The following is a 22,645-nucleotide window of genomic DNA, read 5'->3' as shown; positions in this document are numbered from 1 at the left end:
TGAAAAGTATTAAAGTATGGACCAGATTCGGCTCACATCATCCACAAAGCTCGTCTTTGTTTGTTTCTGTTTCTGCGAATGAAACACAAAGGAAAGCAAAGTACTGATTGCTCAGCTGGCTAGTGGCTAGGAACAGCTGACGTGACGACAGACGAGACGTACAGTAGATCGAAACATCGGCTGTATGTTGGCGTGGTGTGGTGGGGGCTGCGCACACCAGCTGCGCACCAGTATAAGTCAGTTCTGTTCTGTTTCTGTTACTCTACTCAGTCAGTTCAGTGGTGATGGTGGAGTGGTCTGTCGACTGCTAGCACGTAGCAGACGATCATTGTTGTTGACCGTGTGGCGTAGTGACTTTGGACTTTTCGAAGATTCAGACGCTGAGTTCGTGGTTAAAACATCGTGTTAGACATCAAAAACCCGTGTATAGGGTACTCCGTTCGTCTTCATGATATGGAGGTTAGTTTTTATACAACAAATTTGCTTACTACATTTTACATTTTCTTTCTTTGTTTTTGTCCCTTATTTGGTATGTTGTTTCTAGTTTAACACATTAACATTGCTTCCGAGCTGTATTTACGGTGTTTGTTTGGCACGAATGTATATTGATTTTCACTTTGACGGCTTGACCTAGAACTTGCAGCGTAGTTTCTTTGTGAGGTTTCATTAATGTCACAATCATCAATGACGGGTTGCACGATTAGTAAAGTGTTAAGCGTTGAACAAATCAGGATCCTGTATGATTGCTACTGTCTTTGCCAATTACGCGAATTCTTAGGGAATGTTATAGTTTTCTTTGTCTGACGAGTCCATGTTTTGCTCGTCAGCTGTGTGGAGAAGTGGTGGGGGAACCTCTCTTGACAACAACAGGGCCTGACAACAGTGTATGTATACTGCATCTTTCCTTTTTGTAAAATGGTAATTTGACTTATTAACTATTGACTGAGGCTTAAAGGCTGCCTTTAAAATTAACTAAAATATTTTAATCATATGACAAATCGGATCAATATTTTAAAACCAACCACTTTATTAATGACTAGCAACAACAGAGCTCGTTGTGGTTAAATACAACGGTCTCTAGTAAAATAATGGTTATCGGTTATGAAATCCATACACCACTTTACTCACTAATTTTAATGGTTCAGATTAAGCACATAACATTAGAATGACACACTTAACATAAGGAACACACTTTAAACCCAAATTCAAATTGTTAGCAACAACATTCAATCAAAGAATAATCAATTAAATAACAATATACGAATAAGCTGTTCAATTAATTAACACATGTTTTGTATGATTAGATTATGCATAATGGTAAACCAATTATTACCATCTATAAAATTTATTGGTTTTTCTTTTCCGAGTCGGGTTAGCTCTTCTACCTGACCGATTTTCATAATTTTGGCCTTAAACTAAAGGTATGGACGCACCACAGGTTTGCCATCAAGCATCGGCATTTATTTTGTCGTATATTTCGAGTTATGCACAAACTGCCTCCCTGTACATTTTTTATGGGAGTTAAATTTGTTTTTTTCGAGTTCGTTTGGCTCTTCTACCCGACCGATTTTCTTAATTTTGGTCTTAAAATAAAGCTATGCTGCTATGCAAGCACATATTTGTCATCAAGTATCATCATTAATTTATCTAATGTATTACTCGACAAAAAATAGAAATTTAATTTTTTTTTACTTCAATTAAAGTGTATTTCAGCAGTTCTAATTACATAACCCTATATGTTTTGGTCTGAAAACCTTTAGTGAAATACCAGCATTACCAGCTTTCATTTCAGCTATTGATTATAAAGATCGGACTACCTAAAGCAAACTGCAGAATCATGAATCAAGAATAATTATAATCGTGTTAGTACTTATCTGCAATCAATTACGTAACTCTATTTTTATTTAAGTTATTTTATATGCCTTGGTCTTAAAATACTTCTAGAAATAAAGGTTTTCATTTGAGATATTGATAGTTTCAATCAGTTAAGTTCAAGATACTGTATCGCTCAATCAGAAAACATAAATTTGGATATGGAATTTAGTTTTAGACATATATACTCAATTCTAATTACGCTAACCACTTTGCCGTTCTCCAAAAGATATTCCAAAAGCAGGTTGACCTAAGAACCTTCAGTGAAATACCAGCGTCCATTTGAATGATTGATTATTAAGATCAGACGTACCTACCTAAATAAAGCACACTGCTAAATCACGAACAACCCAAATTGTTAAACAAATTTAGTTATTTATCATCGATTTATAGTCAAACGATCTTGCGTGCAACCTCAGCATTAACTGTCAACTTTGACGGGTTTCACCTAGTAAATCTAACAAATCAAACTTTCATAATTATTAGCAAATCTACACTAATTACACTTTCCAATGACCTAGGGCCTATTAATTATTAAAATCGGTTAAGTAGATCTTTAGATTTAATTGTACAAAGTTTAACAACTTTTTTGAAATGGTGAGGAAATCGACCAAAGTGGAAGGTGATATTATGATAGAGGATAAAATATCCTACAAATTACTGTCTTGATTTCTTGAAAATAAATAAAGGCAGCCTAAAGTTGGCTACAAACATAAACTTGGAGAAAAAAAGTGTTTTAAATGCATTATTGTTTATTTTTATTTTTTCACCTCAAATATGTAATAAAATCAAACTTTCATAATTATTACGAATTAGGCTTTCCAACGACCCTTTAAGTAAGAACATCGGTCCGGTAGAAGTCTAGATTTAGTTGTACAAAGTTTAACAAAAATACATCTAATTCAGTATTTTCCCACTACCTACCATAAATTTGGAGGTCACTTAGCTTATTGCCAATAACTTTAAAATGGAGGGAAAATCGACCAAAGTGGATGTGGTATTCTGAAAGAGAATAAAATTTACTACAAATAACTACTATGCATTTCTTGAAAATACTAAATAAAGGCAGACAAAAGCTGGCTACAAATAGAAACTTGAAAACAGAAACTTGAAAAAAGCAGTTTTTAATGTATTTTTGTTATTTTAATTTTTTTACCACAAATATTTAATAAAATCACACTTTCAAATCTACATACATAAATTTCAATAGGCTTTCCAATGACCCATTAATTAACAAAATCGGTCTAGTAGAAGTCTAGATTTAGTTGTACAAAGTTAAACAAAACTATCCCTAACTCAGTATTTTCTCATTCCCTACTATAATTTCGGAGGTTGCTTAGCTTTTTTGCAAATAACTTTTAAATGGTGAGGAAATCGACCAGAGTGGAAGGTGTAGGTGATATTCTGAAAGAAAATAAAATTTCCTACAAATTGATACCATACACTTCTTGGAAATACTCAAAAAAGGCAGCCAAAAGTAGCACACAAATAAAAAGTGTGAAAACACCTGGGTATTCGACCCTATGATTTATTTATAATAATAATTTTCAAATGTATTTAAATTGAAAATTGTTTTCTTATTTTTTTTATGCTGTGGTTACCGACTATAAACTTCACTTACATATTTTAACCACTAAATGTGACCTAATGATCCCATATAATTATAAAATAATCAAAATTCATAAAATAGAGCTCGTTGGGTGACTAATCCAAAGATTTATAATGGTATTTCCTACGTTTTCCAATAGGTAAAAGAAAATGATGAATTTTGAGCGTGCTCTAGCTCTAGCGTCAGTTTGGAACATCGTAGAAATAAAGTTAATATACGTATATTGTAGGGAATTTAGTGTACTTTAATTTAGTAAATGACAGTTATTGAAAAAAAATACTCCGTTTGTGAATTATATGCAAAAAAGTAAAACAAAGTACAGTATTTTATTAGTTTTTTGCGATTTCTGAAGTTAGCTCACCTCTGGCGAGGTGGAAAAGTTTAAAATCGGATTCAGCGTCAAAAAATACATAAGAAACCACTGAGAAAAAAACTTCGGGAATTTTTTCCTGAAAACATCATCTTTTTTCCTCATATGCTTGGACTAAGTATAACTCTAGATTTAGTTGTACAAAGATTTTTAAAACTGAATTATATATAGAATAGATGGTTACAATTAGTGTATTTTGAATTATTTCCACTTTTCTTAAACAAAAGTAGACTAAATAACATTTTTAACTCATATAGGCCTACACATTCGACTAAACAATGCAGTTAAATACTTAAACCCCATAAGTTTACTTAGGAAAATGTTATCTTATAAAAAAAAACCAGTACTCTTGGCACCCTCATCGCAATAATTACCAAGTACTCTTACAATTGAGCTAACATAACATAACATAGATTAAAAATATGGTGACCAGATACTATGCGAAAATTGTTATGATCAAGGATAGATGTGTAACATGCAGTAATATTATTTCCCATTATTTTCTTAGCTTAATGGAAGTATTTTAACATTAAAATAATAATTATAGCCTATATGGAGGTAAGGTTTTTTAATATAAAATTACTTCTTTGTCAAAGCTGACTCAAAGATAGTAAGTTAACTGTTAATTATAGGAGTAGTTCTTTGACTTTTATTTTAGGGGTGTTGTGTGTACCGATTAGGCCTACCACCATTGAATATAGTGTTATATTCAATGTTATCACTCATCAATAGTTTGTAGGATACATACACTGATTATTTTCGTAAGCTTCAACTCATTATTGGCCACTATTGTATACAACCATTGTCGATTACAGTAGAACCACAGAAAACATACTACTATAACTACTATAAGATAAGGTTATAGTAGTACAACCATTGTCGATTACAGTAGAACCACAGAAAACATACTACTATAACTACTATAAGATAAGGTTATAGTAGTATGTTTTCTGTGGTAGAACCTTGATAACAAGACTCTCATGGGGATTGTAAAATAAGACTTGTTATCAAGGTTGACTTCTTATCGAGGTTTGTAATAACATGTGATTAGGGGTAAAATAATGTTAAAGGGATTTGAAAATGACACTTGTTATCAAGGGCGACTTGTTATCGAGGGTCTTCTTATCAAGGTTCCACTGTATTATTATTATTTTCATGATGTGTCCTTTATTTACACAATTATATTTGTGTGTCTCTTCAAAGGAAGAAGGTACACAAATTAATATGAATCAAAAATAACCGTCCGCATTTGATTGATTTAACTGAGTCGTTTATAAAGACAACCTCTATGACCTAAGACACAAGACCAACGATCACCTAAGACGCACTTAATTTGGACAAAGACATTGAACTGTACTAGATTATCAATGCCAATCACTCTTACTCATCACAATTTCGTAATTTTATCAAGGGTGATTTAAGCAGAAATGTGAGAACCATCTCACGAGATCTCTCAGGGTCAGAATGAGAACCCTGCCATCTCATTATATATGTGAGGAGAAAGTAAGGATTTGATTTATTAACAAAGTTTGTCATGTAAACATTAAAACAGAACTGACGTGTCTTTAAAGATTATGTGTTTATAAAGAAATTCAACTTTTATCAAATCTGTACAATTTAAAAATTATATACTAAGTAGAAGGATCCAACATGCTGTGTGTGAAAATGACTGATGAAGTTATGATCGACGCTCATATTTGACTGGACTTATGCTTAATATTTTATAAATTTGAAAATCAGCTGTATTTTAATTGTATAATTTTGGCAGTTGATTTATGTTGACTTTTTGTAAGTTTTCTAGAATAAAAACAATGATGAAAATGTTACATTTAAAAAAGAATTGATTTTTTCTGTGATTTAGTTCGAACGGTGTAATTTCCACAAAGGTTGAACCGTACAATGTTTAATTGTTTCTAAGCTTGATTTGTTTCAGTAATTAAAACAATTGAGAACAATTCTAATTTTATTATAACTAGAAGAATTGTAAAACATGGCGACCGTGACAGGATAAGAAATGATCGAAATAAATCGACTTAAGAAACAGAGAACGGTAATTCGGAGATCGTTTACAACTCTTTGGCAAAGTATCTTGGACAGATTGAATTCCAACGACCATGATTACCCTGAAATCGAAGCAAGTATGAAACTATTAGAGAAAAAGAACGACCAACTTAATGAACTCAATGATAAGCTACTGGAAAAACTTCTCGAATCAGACTGTCCGGAGGAGCAACTCACCGAAGAACTCAGCGGATCGGATGAGTATTTAAATAAGTTCTTTCTGATAAAAGCTAAATTTGACAGTTTGACTTTGAAATCTAATGAGGATGTAGCTTCAAGTTGTAGTAAATCATGTTCAAGTAAACCGAATACCTCAAAAGCTAGAATAAAACTTCCTAAAATCGAGTTTGTTAAATTTGATGGAAATTTGAAAAATTGGCTACACTTTTGGAGCCAATTCCAAAAGATTCATTTAGACTCTGAACTTAAAGATGAAGATAAATTTCAATATCTTATTCAAGCTACTGAACCCAAATCTAGGGCTAGGGAAATAGTCATTAGTTTTCCACCTATAGCTGACAATTACCCCAAAGTAATTGAATGTCTGAAGTCTAGGTTTGGGAGAGAAGACTTACAAACGGAAATCTATGTTAGGGAACTTTTGAAAATAACTTTTCAAAACTCTATTGAAAAGATTCCCATTTCAACTTTGTATGATAGGATTGAAACTCAACTTAGAGCTTTAGATACTTTGGGTGTAACTACTGAAAAGTGTGCAGCCTTACTGTACCCCTTAGTTGAGTCATGTCTCTCTGAGGAACGTCTTAGGGCATGGCAAAGATCACTTTGTAGTTCGGGGGATAAACCTATAGATCTTAAAACAAAGTTAGAATCCCTTGTTCTCTTTCTAAAAGGTGAAGTTGAATCAGAAGAAAGAATAAGATTAGCTATGGATGGCTTTGAATCTTGTCAGTCGGTAAGTCAGCATAGGAGCGGTTCTATTAGGAATAAATCAAATTTGACACAAAGTACGGGTAAATCAGTAGGAAGACCAAACTTAAATTCACCTAGTACAACTAATGACTCTAGAATTCCATCCGCTTCAGACTTAGTTGATGTACCGTCTAAATCAACTCTGAAATGTATATTTTGTGAAGGTTCACATGGTAGTGAGAATTGCTTTAGTGCTAGAAAACTCTCCTATGATGAAAAGTCAAATATTTTGAAGAAAAGGGGATTTTGCTATTTATGTTTGAAACCAAAACATCTAGCCAAATATTGCAAAGCCAAATTGAAATGCAACATTTGCGGTGGACGACATGTCCCTTTAATGTGTAGGCAGGGAGTTAAGCAAGATGACAGTGGCAATAAAGTCTCTGAAGCCCAAGTTGAAAATTCATTATCTGCTAATACCAGATCAGAGGTCTTATTGCAAACGCTAAGTGTATGCATCAAAAGCGATGATAAGGTTAAGTTTGTGCGAGCGCTAATTGACACAGGATCGCAGCGATCCTATATATCTCAGAATCTTGCAAAAGAAATGAAGTATAAAGCCATTCGAAAAGAGAGGCTACAACATTCACTGTTCGGTGGGGTTAGTAGTGAAGTTGAAGAACACACTTGTTATAGAGTCAGAGTTAGTAACCCAGAGACCAACTACGCTTGCAATTTTGAAGTTCTAGATAAAATAAAAATATGCAATGCTTTACCAGTTGCGGGACTGGGGAATTGGATGAAGGAGTTACAGGAGTTAGGAGTAACAATTTCTGATACTCATTCAGGGCCAATTGATATTTTGATTGGTGCAGATGTCGCTGGAAAACTTTTAATGGATGAGCGAATAATTTTGAGTTCAGGTCTCGTTGCAGTAAGAACCTTGTTAGGATGGACCTTGTTAGGAAAGACTCCATCTACAGCAGTGGTATCTACAGACTCACCTAACGTCATGACTACTCATACAATGTTGCTGAAGGACAAAACAATCTCACAGCTATGGGAATTAGATGTCATCGGAATTGAAGATCCGAATTCAAGGAAGAACAAGATTGAAGAAGAAGTTGAAGCTACAGAGTTTTTCAACAAATCTGTTCAGATCAATGATGACGGACGTTATGAGGTGCCTTTACTTTGGAGAGAAGGCCATCCACCCTTGCCGACCAATGTCAACATAGCGGTCAAGAGACTTGAATCAACAGTGAAAAAACTCCAGGAAAAGAAAACATATGATGTTTATGATGCCACGTTCAAAGAATGGGAACAAGAAGGTATAATTGAAGAAGTCCCATACACCGCTGACTTTGGTAAGTTGGGACATTATTTGCCTCATCGGCCCGTCTACAAGGAAAACAGTACAACAAAGGTAAGACCTGTCTTTGATGCATCCGCTAAGGAGTATAATCAACCTTCATTGAATGACTGTCTCAGTAAGGGATCTAATTTGATTGAATTAATTCCTTCCATTCTGTTTCGCTTCAGATTAAAAGAAATAGGTGTCATTTCTGACATTAAGAAAGCTTTTTTGCAAATCAGTTTGTCTAAGTCCGATAGAGATTTCCTAAGATTTTTGTGGTATGATGATGATGGAAACCTCAAAATTTATAGACACAAAAGAGTAGTTTTTGGTGTGACCTGCAGTCCATTTTTACTGGCAGCTACTATTAACTATCATTTAAGTTTTGCTATAAGGGGAAATGGATATTCCAAGCCTTATGTCGAACAGCTCGTGCATAGTTTCTATGTCGACAATTGTGTAACAAGTGTGAGCTCTGAAAGTGAACTGAATGATTTCATTTCCCAAGCAACTAGTTTATTTTTAGATGGGAAATTTGAACTTAGAGGGTGGGAGTTTACTGACAAAACTCTCTCACCTACTACTCAACCTGTTGGTGTATTAGGTATGCTGTGGGACAAGAGAACTGACGTGCTTAAACTTAATGTTGATTTTCTCAAATCAGTTGACTTGCAAGTAGTTACAAAGCGTAAAATGCTTTCTATTACTCACAAAGTTTATGATGTTGTTGGGATTTCTTCCCCAGTAACACTGCTCCCTAAGATTCTATTGCAAAGGACTTGGTCCATGAAATTCAAATGGGATCAAGAGGTTTCAGATGACATAAGATGTGACTTTCTGAAATGGTACAAAGATCTGGGATATTTAAATGAGATTAACATACCTCGTTTTTTCGCTGGGGAGGATGGTACTTTTAGTTTGCATATATTTTGTGACGCTAGTAAATTCGCATATGCTACTGTCGCATTTCTAAGGACTGAGGTCAATGGATCAGTCAATCTTCATTTCGTAGCAGCAAAGTCACGAGTAGCACCAGTGAAAGACCTATCAATCCCTCGACTGGAACTATTAGCAGCCACAATTGGAGCCAGAATTGGAAGGTCAATCTTCGATAGCCTTAATATCTCTGATTTAGAAACACATTTTTGGAGCGATTCAACCACAGTCATATCTTGGATTCAACGAGAAGACAATTGGGCTACTTTTGTTTGGAATAGATGTCAAGAAATAAGGTCATTATCTTGTAAAGACTCTTGGAGGTATGTACCTGGAAACCTAAACCCCGCTGATGTAGCTAGTAGAGGATGCTCAGCTAAGGATCTAGTTGATTGTAAATGGTGGGAGGGCCCTCAGTGGCTAAGACAGCCTCCAGAAGAATGGCCAAAAGTTAAAATGATTTACAACGACGAAGAAATCCACAGTGAAAAGAAGAAAGGAATCGTATCAGTTTGTACGAATGCTGAAGAAACTAAGTCAGGCTGGTATTATAAATACTTCAGCAATTTTGAAAAGATCGTGCGTATGGTAGCATGGATAAATAGATTTTATAATAATTGCCGTAGAAGTGAAAAAGTAAATGGTTCCTTAACCCTGGAAGAAATAGAAAAAGCTGAAGCCAATGTTTGGAAACTAGTCCAGAAAGAGAGTTTTTGTGGGCTGAAAGATGCTAAACTTGCAACTTTATGTCCTTTTGAAGATAAAAATGGTTTGATTCGTGTAAAGTCGAAGCTTACTGACAGAAAAGACCACGAAAACTTCAGGACACCAATAGTACTACCATCGAAACATCCTGTTGTGCAAATTTTAATACGCTCTAAGCATATCAAGGCTTGTCACGCAGGAGTTCAGTATTTATTAAGCATTTTGCGTGAAGACTATTGGATATTAAGTGGGGGAAAAACAGTAAAATCTGTAGTATCGTCTTGTGTGAAGTGTCTAAGATACAAAGGGAAAAGTCTACAAACTGGGCCCATTGGTCTTCCAGAAGACAGAGTAAAAGATGCTGCAGTATTTCAAATTAGTGGTGTCGATTTTGCAGGACCAATATATTTGCGAAATGGTCAGAAGGCTTGGATATGTCTGTTTACCTGTGCTGTTTATCGCGCAGTTCATTTAGAACTAGTTTCAAGTTTGTCAACTAAAGCATTTCTACAGGCTTTGAGAAGATTCATAGCTAGAAGAGGCAGACCCGCAATTGTATACAGCGACAATGCGACCAACTTTGTTGGCGCAAACAATGTCTTTACACAAATTGACTGGGATAAAATCCAGGAGTACAGTTCGGTCCAGCGAATTAAATGGAAATTCAATCCCCCTTCTTCACCTTGGTGGGGTGGCTGGTGGGAGAGATTGATAGGAATGATGAAGCAACTTCTTCGAAAATGTTTGGGCAACTCAAGTTTAACTTATGAAGAATTCCAGACTATCCTTTGTGACTGTGAATCAGTTTTAAATGCACGTCCCCTCACATACATCTCTAACGAAGTGAATGACTTGATACCTTTGACTCCAGCAATGTTCTTGACTGACATTAAAGAAACTGGAACACCTGATGTGGACAAAATTAATCACGGAGAGTTGAACCGCAGGGTCCGGTACTGCCAAAAGTTAAAAGAAGATCTGAGAAAGAGATTTCGGAGCGAGTATTTGGGAGCACTAATGATGAAGTCGAAAAGGTCAACAAGGGACATACAAGCTGGAGAAGTTGTCATTGTGGAGACGGACGACAAAAGACGTCTAAATTGGCCTTTGGCAGTCGTAAAAGAACTCATACCGGGTAGAGATGGTAAAATTCGTCTCGCAAAACTCAAGACGAATTCAGGAATAATTTTGCGGACTATCCAAAAAATTTACCCTCTTGAAATACAAAATTGTGAGAAAGAAGAGTTCCTGCTAAATGAAAAAATTAAGAACAAAACGAAGAAGGATAATAAAGTGATAGATAAGAAAACTGTGACTAGAAGTGGACGGATGGTTAAACAACCAAAACGGTTTCTCCAATAAAAACCTTGTGTTGAGGAACAAGTTACCTTACGTTCCTCAAGGTGGGAGTATGTGAAAATGACTGATGAAGTTATGATCGACGCTCATATTTGACTGGACTTATGCTTAATATTTTATAAATTTGAAAATCAGCTGTATTTTAATTGTATAATTTTGGCAGTTGATTTATGTTGACTTTTTGTAAGTTTTCTAGAATAAAAACAATGATGAAAATGTTACATTTAAAAAAGAATTGATTTTTTCTGTGATTTAGTTCGAACGGTGTAATTTCCACAAAGGTTGAACCGTACAATGTTTAATTGTTTCTAAGCTTGATTTGTTTCAGTAATTAAAACAATTGAGAACAATTCTAATTTTATTATAACTAGAAGAATTGTAAAACTGTGATATTCTTTGAAGCCAAAGACGAGAGATTATGTACAATTAGAATTAAGGGTAGGTTTAAAAACTTATCTGTGATAAGCTTCTATGCTCCGACCGAAGATGCAGAAAATGAAGAAAAAGACAAATTATGCAAAAACTGCAGAACAGATTCCAAGTTTTTGAAGAGGAAGAAACTGAAGAAAATGTAGAAAATCAGTGGAACAGATTGAAAAATTCTATTCAAGAATGTGCCCTAAAAGTGTGTGGACAGAAGAAAAAGAAGAAGAAAAAACCCTGGTTTAATGAGGACTGTAGAGATGCGGTCCACAAAAGAAAAGCAGCGAAAGGAAAGTGGTTAAACCAACAAAACTTAAATAACAAAGAAAATTATATCAAGCAAATAGAGAAACAGTCAAGATTCTTAGAAAGAAAAAAACGTGACTGGATTAACAGCCTGATAGAAAAAGCGGAACAAGACAGAACAGCCAACAACAGCAGAGACTTCTACAGGTCAGTACGCTACTTCAAGAAGGGGTTTACACCCAGCACATTTGGGATCACCGACAAAGATGGAAACATAATAATAAATAAAGAAGAATGTTTAGATAGATGGCGAGAATACTTTATGGAGTTACTAAATGGAGACTTCCAAGAAACAAACGAAGAGCCTGTTAAATATGAAAATGTACAGCCATTTGTTCCAGAACCCACTTTAGAAGAAATAAAAAAACCCAATAAAAAGCATGAAAAATAATAAAGCTCCGGGAATAGACGGAATAACCATAGAATTACTAAAAGCAGGAGGAGACGGACTAAGCAGACAAATACATAAACTTATTCTAAAGATTTGGGAACAGGAGACAATTCCAAAGGACTTGCAAGAGGCTATCATAATCCCAATATTTAAAAAAGGAGACAAGCGTAATTGTAACAGTTATAGAGGAATTTCATTGTTAGCAAGCACCTACAAAGTACTCTCAAAAGTAATACAGAGGAGACTAGAAGAGTATGTGGAAACAATCATTGGAGAACACCAGGCTGGTTTTAGGAGAGGAAAATCAACGATAGATCAAATCTTTATTCTAAAAGAATCAATTGCCAAACATTGGGAATATAACCAAAATTTCTTCTGCTTATTTGTGGATTTCGCCAAAGCATACGACAGCCTCAACAGGCAACGTATATGGGAAATAATGGAAAGTTTTGGGATACCGGAAAAACTAACAAGGTTGTCCAGTTTAAGTGTAGCTAACTCAAGATGTAACTACAAAGATGTTGTAAGATGTTGACTCAAAGACTAAGTAGGGAGGACCCAAGAAGACCTTAGGGAAAATGATTTTCTGGAAGTTGGAAGCCACAGATTTAGAAGAGTAGATACATTTACATACCTGGGTACCGTAATATCAGGACAAAGCAGAGAAGATGTAGAAGTACAGAATAGACTAAATGCAGCAAACAAAAGTCTCTATGCCTACAATAAATTAATGAGCTCAAAATTATTATCCCACGCAACAAAACTACGTCTGTACAAAACAATAATCCGACCAGTAATTTTATATGGCTCAGAGACTTGGATCCTGAACAAAAAAGAAGAAAGAAAAATAATAGTTTTTGAAAATAAAGTATTGAGAAAATTTTTTGGCCCAACGCTAGAAAATGGAGAGTGGAGGAAGAGGCACAACCAAGAAGTAAGAGAAATGTACAAAAATGCAGACATCATCGGAGAAATAAGAAGTAGGAGACTAAAATTGGCAGGATACATACTAAGAAGAGAAGAAGAGTCAAACCTGAAGAACATTCTGAGGGGAACACTAGAGGGACGAAGACCCAGGGGACGAAAAAAGACTAAATGGTGGAACCAGGTGCAACTAGACATGAGGCGGCTGGGAATTGGAGAGGAGGATGCTGAAGAAAGAGACGGAGGAGGCGCTGTGTTGCTGAGGCCAAGTACCGACTGGGGTACAAATGGCCAGGGCAGTAAGTAAGTAAGTATACTATCACAAAAAAAGAGTTATACAGGAAAAACAATGGAAGACCTTTAGAGAAATAATTTATATTAGCTAAGAAAATACAAAAGTTATTGACGTGTGCAGTTTATCAACGCATCAAGCATAATCTTCGAATCGCGGGTTTTTACTACTGGTAGGTGCCCACGACCACAGATAACAGAAACCCTCCACGACGTAGCCAGTTTTACCATCCCTCGTGTATAGCCACTTACTACTCTGGCAATTGCCCACGACGTAGCCAGTTTTACCATCACCTGTGTAGCCACTTTCTACACTGTCTTTTTCCACACGACGTAGCCAGTTTTACCTTCCCCTGTGTAGCCACTTTCTACCCTGGCAATTGCCCACGACGTAGCCAGTTTTACCATTCCCAATGTAGCCACTTTCTACCCTGTAGTTTGTCCAGTCAGTTTTACTATCCCTTGTGTAGCCACTTTCTACACTGTCAATTGCCCACAACGTAGCCAGTTTTACCATCCCCTGTGTAGCCACTTTTACACTGCCAATTTCCCACGTCGTAGCCAGTTTTACCATCCCCTGTGTAGCCACTTTCTACCCTGTCGTTTGTCCACGACGTAGCCAGTTTTACCACCCCTTTTGTAGCCACTTTCTACACTGTCAACTGCCCACGACGTAGCCAGTTTTACCATCCCCTGTGTAGCCACTTTCTACCCTGTCAGTTGCCCGCGACGTAGCCAGTTTTACCACCCCTTGTGTAGCCACTTTCTACACTGTCAATTGCCCACGACGTAGCCAGTTTTACCATTCTCAATGTAGCCACTTTCTACCCTGTAGTTTGTCCAGCCAGTTTTACTATCCCTTGTGTAGCCACTTTCTACACTGTCAATTGCCCACGACGTAGCCAGTTTTACCATCCCCTGTGTAGCCACTTTCTACACTGTCAATTGCCCACGACGTAGCCAGTTTTACCATACCCTGTGTAGCCACTTTCTACCCTGTCAATTGCCCGCGACGTAGCCAGTTTTACCACCCCTTGTGTAGCCACTTTCTACCCTGCCAATTGCCCGTGAAGTAGCCAGTTTTACTACCCCTTGTGTAGCCACTTTCTACCCTGTCAATTGCCCGCGACGTAGCCAGTTTTACCACCCCTTGTGTAGCCACTTTCTACCCTGTCAATTGCCCACGACGTATCCAGTTTTACCATGCCCCGACCCCCGGTACCACGTTTCCACCCTGTCCAGTGTCTATGCCACGGTCGGTCAGTGTCCCAGATTGGGTCACTCAACTCGTGAGGCAGGTCGAAAACCTCCTTTGTTCTCTTTCCTCCTCTTTTTGCCATCTCCGCTGCTGCCGTAGTCAGTCGTGCCCTACTCCCCGCCCCCTCACGGCTGCTCTCTATATCCCTCCATTCCTCTTCCTCCGACGCCGCTTCTCTGTGGGATGCCAGGATATCCGGACCACCTTTAGTATGATGGGGATTGGGGATTCTACCTTGTAACTGGCTGGGTAGCTGAGTGGTAAACAGTCCTCGCCCAACAATAAAAATGTAGCCAGTTCGATAATGAGAAAAGTCAATAGCTTTTTGATGGTTCGAAACCGGAACCAGCTATTCCTTTTTATTGGGCTTTAAACAATCGATACTGACTGATGAATCAGCTGATCTTAGTCAGTAACAAAGCTACACAGACCATCTCACAACATTCTACATTTATCCTTTACTCATATTTGGGTTAAAATATGCACCTAGGTGGCGTCCCCATCTCAAACACTGTAATAGAAAATAGATAATTAAAACCCCACATTTTATTTATCTGAATAGCCTACGACTACTAAATTATAAGAACGGCGTTGTGCATTTACGAATGATGTTGTTCCTAGGGGGTTGGCGTGTGTTGAATGTTGTAACATAGATTAACATAATAATAAATCGGTTTATTGTTCAACGATGACAAGTCTCTTACATCGATAGAGTTATTATACATCGATGGTCTCTTACTGTACATTTTTAAATTCAGACCAGTAAATTTGTTTTACTTAAAGCAGCAATTGCTTATTCAAAAGAGTCGTTGCATTTCTAATACAGTGGGTTTATCAGCGAGTAGCTGTATAGTAACTTCACACAATCATACTGTGTTCTCAACAAAATCCAAATGAATCAACAATAATCATGTAGTCACCATTATAACAAAATAGTAATGCTCTCGTCCCGACGTCCCCTCTTCCCTGCCGTGCTTAGCGTGTCTTTGAATGCAACTTATACATTTATCAGTTGTTCAGTTGTTGTTGTGTCATACTTGTAGCCAGCCTACCAGTGTAGTCTACCAACCATACATACACGTAAAAAAGTATACCGTTCAGCTCGCCTTGCGGCCCCCCGGGCCCCGAGTACGATACGAGTGACGAGCGGCGCGAGCGCACCGCTCAGACATCGGGTATCATTTAATTGCGTGCAAATTTTTTGAGGGTGTCCACGATACGTCTGAGCGGCGGGCGGCGGTACGCTCATGGTCCCAAGTCAAAACCGATTTTCTCAAAAAGCCGCTCGTCGCTCAGATGAATCGTGCTTCAGTTCAGCCTAAAATGACAGAGGAACAGCAGCAAACGTGCGATACTTGAAGTGCAGTCCAGGGAATGTTTGTGGAATTACCAGCACGGAGGTGGGTTCAGTCACCAGAAAAGTATGGGACGAATTAAGGGCTAAGTTTTATTTCTAAAAACTAAGTTGTTCTTTAAATGCGAACAGCTGTCAGATAGCAACAATAGTTGCAATACGTCTTGCGGGTAAGCACAGTTTGCCATTTTTGACTATACTGACTCATAAAACCGGGGAAATTTGACGAGCGTTATAAATGTGCCGCCTGTATCGATCGTAGCCACCAAAAAGAATGCCGCTTTAGGCCGGGGCCACACGAGGCGGATCATCCTCGCGGACGGTCCGCGCGGATGATCGCGTGGTCCAACAACACATTGAATCAAATGAGAGTGGCCACATAACACGGGGCGATCCTAAGCCGCCTGGGCGGATGGTGTCGTGCTTCGAGCGCCGAGTGGCGTGAGCGCCGCGGCTTAATTAGTGGTGCGAGCGCCGAAGCCATAAATCTTGTAAGGGTCTGCTCAATGAAGCAGAAGTGACGAGGTTAACGCGAGCCTCTGTGGTAGGGCTTATTCTAACTCCGCGCGGTGGTCACTTCGGGTTCCCCGCGGCACAATGTCCAAGTTCGGAGAGCCAGCTGTTATGTTAGGTTTGGTTAGGTTAGGTTAGGTTAGGTTAGGTTAGGTTAGGTTTAGGATAGGTTAGTTTAGATTAGGTTAGGTTAGGTTAGGTTAGGTTAGGTTAGATTAGGTTAGGTTAGGTTAGGTTAGGTTAGGTTAATATTAAACGTTTATGCTATTATAATTAGGTACAAGAACGCTCTAAACACTAAGTTTTAAAAAAGGTTTTAAAGCTATACGGCACAATTTATCTACAACATGGATAATTTGACGATTATAAGTGTACAGTATACTTGATTAGCGCTGTCAAATCTGTCACAACGTAGCAGGTAGTCCGCGCGGCGCTCGCGCCACTCGGCGCTCGGACTACTCGGCGCTCGCGCTACGTAACCGGGCGGATTGTCCGCGCCATGTCGCGGATTGTCCGCGCGATCATAAGCCGCGTTGGAGGGGATGACACACGTAGTCTTATGAGAGTGGCCACACGATACGGATTGTCCGCGCGGTTGGAGCTCATTTTCAAGCATTAGTAGTTGTTTTTTTTTTTTTAGTTTGTGCTTATGCGTTTCGGTTTATAGGTGTAAAATGTTCGATACAGACAAATTAATAGAGCTTGTTAAAGACAAACCATGACTGTGGGATTTCTCATGTTGTATTTCATGTTGTACATTTCTCATGAGTGTATCTTCCTTAGTTATATGCGGTCGAAGCAATTGAAGTACCTCGTAAAACGATGCTATCTACATGCGATAGTAACCAAAAAACTTCCGAACTATGGTTTCGCATGTGCTCGTAAAAAGTTCGGAACGCAAATGGTTTATCGGTCATGAAAGGATGGACCCAATGATTTCGGTTAACCTAAAGGCCCGTTCACACGGGGCGAGTTTACAAGCTACACGCTAGCGTGTAAGAAGCCGGCGAGTTGGCGAGTGTGCTTGTATTCGTTCATACGGAGCTTGTCCACTCGCCAACTCGCAGACGTGTAGAAAGACGCCGGCGAGTCGGCAAGTGCGCTTGTAGTCGTTCACACGATGCTTTTTCCACTCGCTCAGTCGCTGGCTTGAACCAAATCCTCCAACATCTTTGAGTAACAAGCGCACAAGCACAAGCAACTGTGTTCACACTGGGCTACTTTACACGCCTACTCGCTCAAAAGCTGGCGAGTTGGCGTGTAAAGTAGCGGTGGTGTCAACTTTTTTCAGAGCTTTTTTACAAGCAGCTTTTGAGCGAGTACGTCGTTCACACTGAGCTTTTTTACTAGCTGCGTGTAAAAAAGCCGGCGTGTAGCTTGTAAACTCGCCCCGTGTGAACGGGGCTTTAGGCTCTAGCTCACCACACGCTTCTAATGCACAAACTAACATGTGTTTCGTCCATTACTACAACGAGAACAAGTGAATTAAACCATGTTCTAATCTAGGCTGGGAAACCTCAACCGGAAGCGGTTCATCCGCTCCGTGTGGCCACGATCATAAGCCGCGCGGACGATCCGCCACGTGTGGCCCCGGCCTTACGTGCCGCTCAGGTTGCCGCTTGCCGCTCGTAACGTACCCGAAGCCAACTGTGCTATGATCTGGGGAAACACGATTGCTATCTGCGTGAAAATCTTGGAAAACGTTGTAGTGCAATTTATTCTTTTTCACCACACTATGATGTTTTTGGCTGTATTACATACGTTAATTGGTGGCTGAAAGTTACGTTTTGCTGGCCATGCCAGCTGTCGCCAATTTGGGGACCGAGCAGGTTTTTACAGGCCGGGGCCGCAAAATCAGCTGTCCGCTTACTTACTTAAAACATGAATGCGTTTTAAATACACAATCAAAATCCATTGCATTGCAATATAGAATTGTGTTATTGTCACCGTTGCCTAGCAACTATTTATTTTTATTTTTGCTGATTCCTCAAATTATTTCTTCACATAACCTTAAAGTTGTAGTTGTGTTGACGATCAGTGTGCATTATTATAGTGGTGAATAGTGGTAATAGGGTATAGTGTGGTGAAAAATAGCGTTCGTACCACGGACCGAAATGGTTTTGCAGCTCTCGATCGATTTAAGTTCTCGACTTCGTCTCGAACTTAAAAACTATCTCGAGCCGGCAAAACCTCATTTTCGGCCCTAGGTACGAAATATACTATTAATGTTTGGTTTTTGTGCATTTCAATATTTGACGTCTTTTACATTAACAATAAATTTACGATACTGTTTCCGATTAGGGGTTGTTTCATAACGTACGCTATTTCTCTTAGTTGCGACTTATATAGACAGTTTTATATAAACGCGGGCGTTTGTCGTAAAGTAAATATTCACTTGTGTAGCGTCTACGACTGTGATCAGCTGTTTCGAGCCAACCCAGCTGGGCCTCTGACAGAACAGGTTATACACGTGCACACGGGACATTCAACCACGCAGCAGTCAGCACGCAGAACAACAAAGAGATACTCTCCTCTCATGCTCTCACACTCACAGTACACCACCAATGCGCAATGCGGAACATACTTAACTGTCCTATTTATTTTTTTCTAAATATTTCATACATTATTTAATACTATTATAAAACACAGTCAAACTTGTTTAGCCGAAGTAGTTAATGTTTTGTTTTACTTCAATGCAGGATTCGATTTCAAAAGAATTTGATAATATTTCAATTTATTTGTTTCCAAATTGAATTGTGTGGTATTTTATTGAATTATATCTCCTAACATCATTACAAGAAGTAAGAAAATAAAAATCGGACCGCTAATAACGAAATTACTTTTAATTTCATACAGTCGCTTATGATGTTCAGTACAAGTATTGTGCAAGGCGAAAACAAAAATTACGTTTCATTTATGCTAGGCCTAATTATGTTAATTAATATTATTAATAAAAGTTGCGTACGCATAGGTATTGTTCCATGTATTAATATTAGCATTCAATATATATATATTACGTTTTATGTACGGATATTCATATTTTTTATAAGAAGTAGGCCCCAGGTACGATACGAGCGGCGAGCGGCATGAGCGGCGCCGCTCTGACATCGGGTCTCATATACTAGGTAGGCCCATCGATGTATAATAACTCTACATAGTTATTATACATCGAGTTATTATACATCGATGGGTAGGCCTACCTTTAGTAGTTGCGTGTAAATTTGTTGAGGGTGGCCATACGTCTGATACGTCTGAGCGGCGAGCGGCGGTAAGACCCTGTACACATGGGAGCGTTGCAACGCGCGTTACGTGTCGCGCGTTGCAACGCGCGTCCTAGAAACACAGCAATCAAATGAGTGCGTACACATGCAGCGCCAGTGCTTCGGCCAACGCGCGTTGCAACGCGCGCCTCAGAGGTTCATCGTGCAACGCGCGCTAGCAGCGCGCCTCGAGTAACGAAGGTTCTAATGTGACCGTAAACATGTGAGCGTTGTAACGCGCGTTTTGGAGTAGAGGGGAGTAGGTTTTATGCATGTTTACTGTATGTACTTCTATATACAAAACCTTATGGTAGTCATGATGTTCTCTTCTGTTGATATCCATTCCCTAACAATGCTCTCACAAGGTGCTAGACAGCCTTTAACTTTAGTTAGATGAAGCAATTAGCATGCTTTAGTATTTAAAAGCTGACGTTCATATCCTCGATTAGGTTACAACGTAAAAAAGAAAAAACATTCAAGGTAAACTTTCTTGTAAAAAGTGTTCTTAGGGAATTTTCCTCGACACAATTACCCGGGACCGCTTTACTTTTTTCATTTTGATGTCCACAAAGGCAAAAAAATCATTAATTTAATATTTTATAGTTAAAATATTAAATGAAGCTGCAACGAGGGTATTTTGATTTTGTTTTTTCTTTTATATCTATAGTACAACTCCCTTACAAAAAAGTGAGTAAAAACTACCTTTTCGATTTTCATGGCTATGCCGAGACATGCCATGAGACAAAATTGCTCAAACGCGCGTTGCAACGCTGTCATGTGTACGCAAAGGCTTATCTGAAGCGCGTTACAACGCGCGTTGCAACGCTTCCATGTGTACGTAGCCTAAGCGGCTCCGCTCAGCGCCGCTCATGGTTCCAAGTCAAACCCGATTTTCGCGAAAACGCCGCTCGCCGCTCAGGTGAGTCATGCTTCAGTTCGGCCTAAAATGACAGGGAAACAGCAGCAAAAATCCGATAAGGGTCGATACGTGAGGTGCAGTCCAGGGAATGTTTGTGAAATGACTAGCACGGAAGTTTTAAAACACTTCAGTCACCAGAAAAGTGTGGGACCAAGTTAAGGTTAAGGGTTTTCTAAAAACTAAGTTTTTCTTTAAAGGCAAACAATTGTCAGATAGCAACAATAGTTTAAACACGTCTGCAGGTAAGTATAGTTTACCATTTTCGACTAAACTGACTCATAAATCTGGGGAAATTTGATGAGCGTTATAAATGTGCCCCTTGTATCGCAGCCACCCCCGCCGCTTACGTGCCGCTCAGGTTGCCGTTCGCCGCTTTCCGCTCACCGCTCGCCGCTCGTATCGTACCCGAGGCCGTATGATTGTCGCACTAACTCCAGTTATCTCGGAGTTATAACTCTGCATTTTCCTTGTTTAAAGATTTTGGTCAATGTCAATAGCTGATAACTTAGTTAGAGAATGTTTAGCTGTACCATTGATTTATAGTAGAGATGATTTAACAGTTTTCGAAACCAAATCCATCCTCTCGCCATACAGGTTGGATGTTTTGCAGAAGCTCCTTTACGACGAACTCCAGTAACATTTTTTGTTGTAAAATGTAAGATAAATTCCCATCATAGTGTATCCGTAGCGTGTATTAAATTGGAATGTATAGCCGATTAAATACTTGAGTAGCTTTTTCAATACTGCAATTAATTATAAGTTATGGTGAAAGGAGCATCATGCCAAAGCGCAGCTAAGCTAAACCCGCTAGGTAGTGATATGGTTTAAGTCGTTATTATATTGAATTCCACTTTCCGCTTTACCATCTACATAATATGTAGTGTGTGTGCACTTTGCAGCGGTCCTAAGCTGTTGGCCTATATTCGCTCTATTTCAGTGCAGATGTGTTGGGTATTCGACCGTAAACCCGTTGCATCACAAGCTGGGGACTGACTCCACTCCAGTGCTGGAAATACCTTGGAGTTATTCCGGATACTGGTTGAGAGTCCCTTGCAGAGCGAGAACGACTAACTAATCTGTTTCATATGACGGATTTCTGTGGGTTTTACACCATAATAGAATTATATTCGCGTAACAACTCGTGACCACACTTTTGGAGTCAAAATTTAACCGGTTTCTTATTTACCTTCTTAGGACTAAGTCTAAGTTTTGCTTTTCTAGCAAGTAACATATTTCGTGCTATACGAAAAATAACTTTGATTCTTGTGTTTATTGAAATAATGTTATAATAGTTGTTGTGTTGGTTTCTAGTTTCAGTTATGTAAAAAATCATAGGCTATTAAATTGTTAAAATACAATTTAACTAACAAGCACCAGGGTGATATTTGACCAAAGAGAAATTTCACTTTTATTTGTCTGAAGCTCAAATTAACTCAATTAAGATGTTCATTGGGGGTACACAAGCTGACATTGCCAAACAGGTGAGGGGCTTGAGTTACATTTGTGATATGTACTAGCTGAGTGTACAGGAGGGGGTAGCGGATTTTTATCCCCCTGGAATTTTACCCCCTGGGCAAACGTGACGTCACAAACCAGGGGGTAAAATTCCGGCCGCGAACTTTTGAGTTTCGCGACATCAGCTCGACGGATTAAACGCGGAATTAAACATATATTTTCACGGTTGTGAATTTAATCAGAACACATCAAATTATAAAAACCTAGAGTGTACGGCCCGGATTTTTACCCACGGAATTTTGCCCCCGGATTGTTACCCCCCGGAATTTTACCCCCTGGCCGATTTTATAAATTGAATGATAGATTTTCTTATTTCTGTTTTTAATTAATTGTAAACATTTCATTATTA

General features: G+C 38.5%; 1 protein-coding gene across 3 annotated transcripts in view; it reads left to right on the top strand.

Annotated features, from left to right (window-relative positions):
* The first annotated feature begins 250 nt into the window (after nt 1-250).
* LOC128987366 (protein yippee-like 2) overlaps nt 251-22,645 on the top strand; it is a 119,919-nt gene continuing 97,524 nt past the window's right edge. For all 3 annotated transcript variants that reach the window (XM_054408180.1, XM_054408179.1, XM_054408181.1), the window contains exon 1: nt 251-459. The gene's annotated coding sequence lies outside the window, so the exon portion shown is untranslated. The remainder of the gene's footprint in view (nt 460-22,645) is intronic.

Source organism: Macrosteles quadrilineatus, unplaced genomic scaffold (genome assembly GCF_028750875.1).
Source record: "Macrosteles quadrilineatus isolate MER2022 unplaced genomic scaffold, UCM_ALF_1.0 Scaffold_2__2_contigs__length_208266976, whole genome shotgun sequence".
In the NCBI taxonomy this organism is placed as follows: domain Eukaryota; kingdom Metazoa; phylum Arthropoda; class Insecta; order Hemiptera; family Cicadellidae; genus Macrosteles; species Macrosteles quadrilineatus.
This window is presented reverse-complemented; position numbering and strand designations above follow the sequence as displayed.